General features: G+C 34.4%; 1 protein-coding gene across 1 annotated transcript in view; it reads right to left on the reverse strand.

Annotated features, from left to right (window-relative positions):
* C1GALT1_6 (Core 1 synthase, glycoprotein-N-acetylgalactosamine 3-beta-galactosyltransferase, 1) overlaps positions 1-9,894 on the reverse strand; it is a 42,874-nt gene extending 32,980 nt beyond the window's left edge. The window contains exons 1-6 of the mRNA XM_051216472.1: positions 9,720-9,894; positions 9,323-9,670; positions 9,068-9,288; positions 7,936-8,052; positions 4,989-5,089; positions 403-3,681 (exon numbers count right to left, since the gene is read on the reverse strand). The gene's annotated coding sequence lies outside the window, so the exon portion shown is untranslated. The remainder of the gene's footprint in view (positions 1-402; positions 3,682-4,988; positions 5,090-7,935; positions 8,053-9,067; positions 9,289-9,322; positions 9,671-9,719) is intronic.
* Between the last annotated feature and the right edge of the window lie 271 nt (positions 9,895-10,165).

The raw sequence follows: 10,165 nt of genomic DNA on the forward strand, positions 1-10,165 counted from the left end.
TCACAAAACAAATTTTAAGTTCATGTACGTCGCATTGAAAACAAATAAGTAAACCACATTATTTAGAAAATATGACTTCAGACGGTAACTGAAATATATAGAAGTATATTACTAAGTTATTGATATTTTATTGTTTTGTTTCATTCAATTTATTCGTAAATTAATTAACTACATCTTTGATAACACAATGGAAGAATAACCATAAAACGAAATTCCATACATGATTGTCTTAATAAACGGAACAAATACAGAAACGTTTGAATTAGAAGTGTACAAGAAGTCACGCTGATTAAATACCGAATCAAAGCAGAAACAACCTCACAGTCACAAGAACAGTTGTGTACGGACACCATTCAAAAGAGCGGAAAGTTACTGCAATACATTCACTACTTGCTTACTTACTTATGCCTGTCACCCCCCAATGGAGCATAGGTCGCCGACCACTATTCTCAAACCCACTCACTCTGTCCTGAGCCTTCCTTTCTAGTTTTATGCAATTGTCATTCATTCTTCACATGTTTGTCTTCATTTATCGGTGTAATGTGTTCTTTGGTCTTCCACTTCTCCTTCGACCTTGAGGATTCCAAGTGAAGGCTTGCCTTGTGACACAGTTGGGTGATTTCCTCAATGTGTGTCCTATCCACTTCCAGCACTTTTTCCTCCACTGGAATCTGGTTTGTTCTCTCCCATAGTAGGTTGTTGCTGATAGTGTCTGATCAACGGACCCGAAGTATTTTGCATAGACAACTGTTAATAAACACTTGTATCTTCTGGATGATGGTTGTAGTAGTTCTCCAAGTTTCCGCCCCATTCAGTAGAACTGTCTTGACATTTGTACTGAAAATTCTGACAGTTGTTTTGAGTTCCAGATGTTTTTCAGTTTTAGATATGCTGCTCTTGCTTTGTCGATCCGCACATACACGTCTTCATTAGATCTACCGTCTCCATCAATGATGCTGCCCAGATATGTGAAGGTTTTTACACCTTCCAAATCTTCTCCGTCAAGTGTGATTTGATTGTTGCTCAGATGACGATTATATATATGAATAAAGGCATGTATACATAGATAGTCGTATATAAATATATATGTAGAAATATGAACAAATGTTTGAACTAACTACTAGTCATCAATCAATACGTCCTTAACAATCTGTCAGTCAATAGGCCTATGATATATATGTGATGTGATATATTCTGTCTAATTTATACCTCTGAGCCAACGTGTAACTCATCAGAAGCACAAAAATCCACTTTTATTGTTGCTTCATAGTATTTTAATACTTCAATTCAAAAGGTGACCTTTTTGCTAACGATACATGATGGTGAATAACGAGCTGTCACTGTTAAGGTTCAGAAGTTTCGGTCATAAATATAATAATATCCGTTTTATAATTTACTACTGGTGAACTTATTGTTTTCTTCTATTGTGGATGTTAATAGTATACTAAATGTTCAATATCTATGTGATGGATAGTCTCAGCCACACATAGCTGATTAATGATCACTAGGTTTTACGGCTTATACAGGTAAATCATGCGAAAACATATGACGATATTTGTTCAATAATTTGATACTATTATGGAAAGTTACATATGTACTAAGTATTTGCAACTATCGGATTGTATTGTCTGGACATCAGCTACTTCATTAGTAGAATTATAGCACTTAATCTCAGTCATAAAACTGCACTTAACCGTGTCAAACAACAATTTAGGTCATCATTTTAAAAAGAATATAGTTTCAAAAAGTCTTGCACATAATGGAAACTAAGTGAGAAAAAAGGATGGTATTACTATAACAAAGAGAAAAGTCTAAGTAAACCTCGGAAAAGAGGTATAAACCAGCTGGGCAAATCAGCCGTTGTGATGCTGAAAGTCGTATTGAAAAATAAAATACAACTGGAGCTACTAGTCACTATTAAGTAGTATAGTTCTTATACTCAAAAGACGCATTAAGAATGATGCTAAAATATAACTATCAGATTTAGCGCTCATTAATTGAAATCAGTTAAAGAGTTGGTGTCCTATCGTTTCATCTTCCGTGTATTTTCTATGTTGCAAAAGCTCTCATGACTATTAAAACGCCGACATGATTTTCAACCCAAACATACTAACTAGTATACCTGGTCGTTCAATTTATTTTCATGTATACTACCAACTATTATTAAGTGGCGTAGATTGTATTTAAGCTATTTCCAAGGTACTTCAACCAACTTTCAATCTTCGATTCACAGTGATCTTCATATAATCACACTATGCTTAAATTTCTAAGTAGGAGGAATATACATTTTTCTGAAAAAAATGATCACACATATTACTCCTTTCTAATTCGTAAGTATCTGGTCTAATGTGTAAAAAGGTAAGAACAGATTTTATCATGGATCAATAATGTATAGACTATTTTTATGGAAATGAACTTAAACACTTATGATGTCGATATCTCTACTAAGTGACCGCAATTGATTACCATAGGTACAGAATGATGCTATTCAGATTGAATTTCCTTTCCTGTTCATGTCATTTTTTTGTTTCTTGTTTGTGGGTGAGTGAGAGAATAAAACTGACGAATTTGAAAGAAGCACCGTTATTTTACTACTTATTTCTACTCGAAGTGCGGATGTGTCAGGCAAATGAAAAAAAACTGTAATGAAATAATTTCTCTTCGTAACCTGCAATCACATGAAATTGACAAAGACTCTCCTAAATGCAGTTGGTCTCAATAGAGCTTAAAAAGAGCCATCGATGGAAACAAACTCCGATTGTTTATTATGTCATACGCACTTCATTTAAAATACCTGTAATAATAAACTATGGAGTATACTGTCAAGATGAATTCCAATTCCATACTTAATATTCAATCTACTGACTTATGGGTTTATGTAATAGCATATTTGATTATGTAAAACAAACGAAACAAAATAAACGTAAATTCACTTGGTGCTGTTTTACTTGTATCTTCCCATTGCTATTTAGGACTGCAATTGATCAGGCTCATGTTGGCATATGTGCATACTGTGCGGATTGCCTCGATATAGTCTGAAGTAACAAGTTCTTTAAACAAAGATGGATAGTGGCTAGCAGCGTAACCCAAGACGCACGTTTCCCCTATTCAGGACTCATTAGCTGGATGTACCTGCATCCGAGTTGAAGTTCACTCCGGGACTCGAACCCAGTGCCGTTCGCTTCAAACGCCATCGCGTTATCCACTTAGCTAAGAGTCCCGACAGCCACCTGGTAAACATGATATATTAATTTATACTTGTGATTTTGCCGAGGTTTTTGACACCAGCCATATATATATCATCTTAAACTATAGCACAAGTAAACAAAAGCATTTATTATGTTAATTTGATTAAAATAGAAAGTATTGAGAGAAAAATTATCCTTTGTAATATTTTAAATAAATCTATTTTGATATTCTAAATTATAATTCGATTGAAAGGTATTACATTATAGTTTGATTTCACAAACTTATAATTTTTACATCTGTTTAATCGAACTTGATAATAAGTACGTCAGTGTGTGTGTATGTACGCGGACATACAATGTAGAACTGAGTGAATTAGCTCCTTCTACTACTTACCAGTTAACTTTTACAGTATTGTTTTTTTATATTCACCTATAACAGAATATTCCGTTTTATACATATTTGGTGCAGCATGAGCTAGGACAGTTCCAGGATCTTGATAAGGGAAAAGAACAATAATAATAAATTATTTTTAAAATATGATTAAAAATTAAATAGCTGATATAAATCTGTCCCATGCTGTTAAATAATTGTATAAGAACTTTCGTCTAAATTTGATCGAATAGTTTCACAGTATTTGGGCACCGAGTTGACGTGAGACATTAAGGAGGAAGAATGTATTTTCAGAATCTCAGAGTGAATTTGAAGTAAATACAACGTTTCGCCTGGGAATCTGGTCCAAACTTTTTCAAGGAATTATATTATTGGTTGAAGCATATGAAATTAAAACAATAAATTGTAAGTTTGAACCCTTTGTTTTATATAAATAACCTCCGACAAACGAATAGGACTACTAGTTTTCACACAGGGCACAATAATCCTTCGCCTCCTTACTGAGTTGCATCAAAATAGATGAGAAATATGTCGTGTGGTTATTTTAACTTGCAAGCATGTACGACCATTATTACGGATTTAAATGTACATGTAATACCTCATATTGAAATACTATCAAACTCTCGAAAAACATTGCTTCTTTGGACAATATTCAACTTACTGAGTAAACAGTAATTCCTATTACTGGAATTATAACTATGAATTATGTGGTAGTTATTGGCAGGCAATTAGTTATGAACAGGTTACACCCACTAAAAATAGCAATATTTAAAGGAAGTACCTAACCTGTATATGGAAAACCAGATAAATAGGTAGAAAATTTTCTCATGAATTGTTAATTAAACACCTGATATAATGTTTCTTTTATGTCAATGCTAGTTTGTGCGGAGTTTATTTTCCCTATAGTTTTCCAGTCAAAACACTACGCGTAACACTATCAAGCTAGAAGCTGAAAGAAGCTCCAGTCAAAACCATTACAATTTGACTTCATCTACTAAAAATAGTACCAGTAGATGCACCAAACGAATAAATTCTAAGTAAAATTTGAAATTATGAACAGATTGTGGTATTAATAGATAACTAACGAAGTACGGAACTTGCTAAAATCCAAATGAGTAAGAGTGGTGGCTGTTTAAAGAACAATTTGATTGGTCACACTCCATTTAATTATGGACGTACGTAACAATGAGAACACTGACACATTCACCAGAATGTAATTGTTCTAGTTCATAAACTATGCCAGAATGAGACAAAAAGCTCATGCTAACTTTCAGTGATAATCAGTACTAAATAATAATAATAATAATAATAATAATAATAATAATAATAATAATAATAATAATAATGGTAATAATAATTTTAGAAAATTTTGACATTACATTGAAACTCAACTATCAAGAATAATATACCTGGCAAAATGAATGGTGTTTCTGTTGGGCACACTTTATCCGCTTTTCTTAATATACTGTTGGGCTGTTTGTATTCCGACTGGTAAGTGCTTTCAAAACCTCTTTAGGAGAACAAAAATGTATATCAGTATAGGTATTTCAGGTGAATATATTGATTAAACGAATAAGGTATATAGCTTAATAAAATACAGAATCACGTTTTAGTTTCGCATCAAAAAATAATAGAATTGATAAAGATAGGAAATCAACCGACATCTATTACTTACTTTGGAGATGACAGCTGAGATTATTGTGATTCTTAGTGATCAAGTTATTAAAGTTAACTTTTCAGTATTTCTTCGGATAATATATATTTACCAAGTCTTTAATATCATAAAATCAAGTACAGAAAACATCGACATCCAATAAAACAGAGAAGTTTTAAACTATGACGAAACATATGTTTGTTACCTCTCATTTCAAAGCCTCACACAGTTCATAATAAGATCTTAATAGCATATTTTCCTTCTCAAAATCAATATTTTACAATACATCAAAAATTAAGATCCAGTTGGAGTCAACTTCGTGGTCAGTCAACAAAAACGTAGGACCAGACACATATGCATCGATCCAAGTTGCCACATCTCATTAGCACAACAAGATGAAAACCAAATTCATGGAAGTAGTTACTTCAATGGTAGTGATATATAAAAGAAAGATTGTGTCAAAGAGTATAGCACAGGAAGAAAGAATCAGTTCGTAGAAAGATATAAAGCAATTTTAATCTCACGGTTTAAGTGAAGACAAAGAATTTATGCAACGACGCCAATGTGATCGGTTCTGAGCCATGTCGCCCAGTGTCCAACGGTAGAAAAATTTAACAAGCACATCAGACAAATCACGAATGACGAAGGAACAGGACCAGATAGCATACCAGCTGAAACACTCAATTCAGACATACAGTCAAGTGTAAATACCATCTATGCTCTCTTCAGAAAGATTTCGGAGGAAAAACAAGTAACATCAAACTGGAAACAGGGATACCACCTCATCAATATATCAAACAAGTAAATGTACGAGGAAAGAAGAGATTACACGATCGGGTAAAAGGTTCAGTAGACGCCAAACTTTGAGATCAATAGTCTGCATTTCGAATGGATTGATCACATGTCAACTAAGCAGTGACCCTACAAATAATTAATCAACGACTAAATGAGTGGAACTCATCACTAAACATCAACTTCCTTGATTATAAGAAAGCATAAATTGGTGTGCACTGGAAAATATTGTGGAGTCTTTTTCGACAGTATAGTGTACCTAGAAACACCGTCACAGTTGCACGAAACAGGTATGAGATGCTGGATTGCGAATTTGTTGATGGAGGGCAGCTTGCAGATGAATCCCAAGTAAATAATAGTGTCAAACAAGGTTTCCTATACTCATCTATCCACCTTGTGCTAGCTGTTAACTCGGTTATGAAGACCTCTGTTATGTCCTAGTGAAGATTAAATTACAGATAACTTCTGAGAACTATTAATGGATTAATATTATATATATATATATATATATATATATATATATATATGCATATTCTTATTATATAACTGTTCAGAAACTAGATTATGTATATCTATTAGTCTTTTGCTATAAGCTTCATTTTGACCCATAGATTATTATTATTATACGATTTGCTTTTTTAAGTTGTGTTCAGCTTAGTGATTGCAGTCTTCCACTTTCATAGCCACTTTCTGGTTTGATCTTGTGTAAATGCTATTTCCTATTTTATGGTGTGATGCGGTCTGTCTGTCTGTGTGGTATATAAACCAAGTATGTTTGGAATAAATGGTTCGCATAGTGGAAGCTGTTATTGGCGTTCTGGACTCAATTGGATGGGATAGGAGAATAAAGGACCAATAAGGAGGCTAGGCTGCTCATACTAGTCATTGGTTTCGCACAGTGCTAAGATTGAATAAGTTGTATTTCGATTGGCGAATGAATCACGTGATAACTAGCCGGATTCAAAGGCACAACAACTTCCACATTTCAGAAGCAGCACAGAATACAGTGGACACCTTGAACTTAACTAGATGATGCGGACTTTGCAGATAACTTGGCCATGCCATCGCACAGATAACGACAAGTGTAGGTGAAGATGGGCAGTGTAACAACAGCGTCGGTATTGATATGCTTCCACATCCACAAGGGAAAAAGCAAGATCTTGCAGTACAATACAAAATCCATCAAATTAATTATACTTAATGGCAAAGCTTACGAATACCTGGAACCTTACATGTAACTGTAAAAGTCAATGTTGGGCTTGGTAGTTTCAAATAAATCGAGTTTCGGTTAGAAAGTTAATAATAAATATATTTCTTGTTATATCCCAATGAGTGGAAAATCATGTTTCATTACATCAAGTCACAAAATGTCAGAAATATAATTTTCTAATCACTGGGATATAACAAAAATCGTATTTATCACTTACACGTAACTGGATAGCATTATCAGCAGACAAGGAGGGTCGGATGCAGATGTCAAGATACGAACCCCCGAGTCAAGAGAGGCATTTCTAAAATCTCCACAAACCCCTTCTGATAATAATCATCTGCTCACTAGTGACTGACTTCAAGAGATACTCCTGGAGTTCTAGTGGGAAGCCGTTACCAGTGGAGTACAACCGGGTCTGTTGTGAGATATCAGCTCACTGAAGACAATCGTATATGGTGGCGCAACTTCGTGGATTGGTTGAAGTTAGACATTAACACCGTTGGATGCCGGCTCAGTGGTCTAATGGTTAAGTGCCATTGTAGAGTCAAAACCTTGAGAACTACTGCAATCATCACCAAAGACTCAAAATTATTGGTAGACAGTTGTCCATGCAAGATACTGAAAATCAATCTCCTAGTAAATAGTCTCGCTAGTTGTATAAAAGTTAGTAACCAAATGTTCAGAAAGTGATGAAACTTACGTATGTGCTACATGATGGGAAATCGGTTGTACTCTAGTGCTTTCTGTCGGACAATTAAACTTCAGTGTGTCAATCATAGGTTGTTTTTCGTTTTCAATGCCTTCTTTTATTATTGGTCTAGTAACAAATAAATAACAACAACAAATGTCTATTGGTTGTCAAATTTATTGTTTTGAGTAAATTAAGTGAAGAAAGAATCCGGATGATAAATCTATAAATTAGATACAGATTAATTTCAGTTTAATTATTTTATTTTCGATCGAAAGTCATGATTCACAGGAAGACGCAATAATTTGTTTTTAAAACTATAAACATTCAATAATGTTGTTATTTAAGACAGAGGTTCCGATCGTACAGTCGATCGATAGTGAAGTTAGGATAGCTCCAGTTGTCAGACTAATTTAATGACAATATGGATGAATAAGATTTTTGATAATGATAAGACCCAGTCAAGTTTGTTGCTACTCATTATATTATATCCGTGGTTTGGTATCAACAGCGTGTCAGTAAATATACAACTTAGTCAACGCCTGGATTTGTATCAGATTCATTCAGAGTAACGGTATGGTGTTTGTATGAACTAATGATTTCTTTGTACTTGTCGACTGCCTGATTACGAATTCCAAATACCACACGTTCGTTTTTGATCACCTGGTTCTAATTGCCACAAATTGCACTGTTTCGGGGATTGCCAGTTCATACAATAATTCAAATACTTATAATTATCACAAATGCGTCTTCCTCTCCATCAATATTCTCTCTAGAATATCTCTTAACTAACTCAAATGCTAATCTCACGGGAAACTCAAGGGAAATTCCTATTTTCATCCACATTGTTTCTACTTTTTAAGCGTAGTAAAATTAATTTCTGTGTTTTGAGATGAGTTCCCGTTTTGTGCAGAAAAACATTCGACTGATTTATTTTGGTGAATGACAAATTTAGATGGTAGAAACTTGTCCACTTCCAAGTAGCTTACAGCTGCTAAGAAATAGAACAGAAATCGATGGCCGGATTGTTTCAGCAACCATCATTTTGACATTCGCGTGGAAAACAAAAAATAATAAGGCAGGAGTCTGATTCCAACAAAAAGGGTCATAATTAGGCAAAACAGATAACGTAAGACTGACATACTTGGAGTCTAAACCAAACACGTTTGACTTCAAGTAGTCTGTAGAATCCCAGTATGTCGGTATATTCTTTTGAGATATTTCCTTTAGTTCTTCAGGTTTCCTAACCCTATGGTCTTTCATATATGTCGTAAGATATGGATCCATGTATCTTAATATTTCTTTGTCCTTGGGATATGACACTCTGCCTGATAAACTAGCGTTTTTAGTAGACGGGATGATGTTCTTGAAGTTTAATGCTATAACATAAGTGATTTACTTTGGATGGTCCGTCCTTATGATGATCTTCAATTTCAAAAGGTCGCATTGATAATGGACGCCACAGTCCACTGAGCCCATCAACACTACCATACGATTCTTTTGTTTCAGTTGTCTGATGACTTAAGCTTAGCGGTCTTCTGTAGCCTCCACGGAGAAATCGTGAACGAAAATCATTTATGTAGTGAACATCCCAATGATGAGGTGGTAGAGGATTTTGTGGACACTTTAAATAATCCTTCGAGACCTTCCGATCGTACGCAAGCCTGTTCGACGTTTGATACTGATCGTCACACTTAACTGCAGATTCGGGCTCTAAACTCCATGTAAGTCTTTTACTAAGTTTGGCCTTAATTGTAAAGCAAAATAAGGAACTATGTAGAAAAGTATTATCATACCATTGTGTCAGAATCAGGGAAATAAAACCCTTTCCTCCAGTGATGTCGAACTCCATAAGAAGTTTGGAATAAATCATCACTTTGCATAATATCTCGACCGTCATTTAAACTTGGCATCACGAGCAAAATGTTGCTATAGCAACCACTATTTAGCATCCAATAGTTTTGTCACAAGCTTGTATCAGGTGACTGATTTTCTCGCTATCGTTTCTTGTTTCCGTATACAAATTATGAAAACCTAAAACATGGTCCAGCAGAAATATATAACTGTTCATTCTCTAGTGTCATGGTTTAACTTGTAGTGACTCACGAGAACACGATTGGTTTAATGAAAACAATTATTATTATTATAACCATTTGTACCTGTGCTTGTTTAATGTGCTCTTTGTTTAACTGTGCTAATGGCAGTTATATTATGCTTACATTATTATTCACACACTTTGATT

This window comes from Schistosoma haematobium, chromosome 4 (genome assembly GCF_000699445.3).
Source record: "Schistosoma haematobium chromosome 4, whole genome shotgun sequence".
Taxonomy (NCBI): Eukaryota; Metazoa; Platyhelminthes; class Trematoda; order Strigeidida; family Schistosomatidae; genus Schistosoma; species Schistosoma haematobium.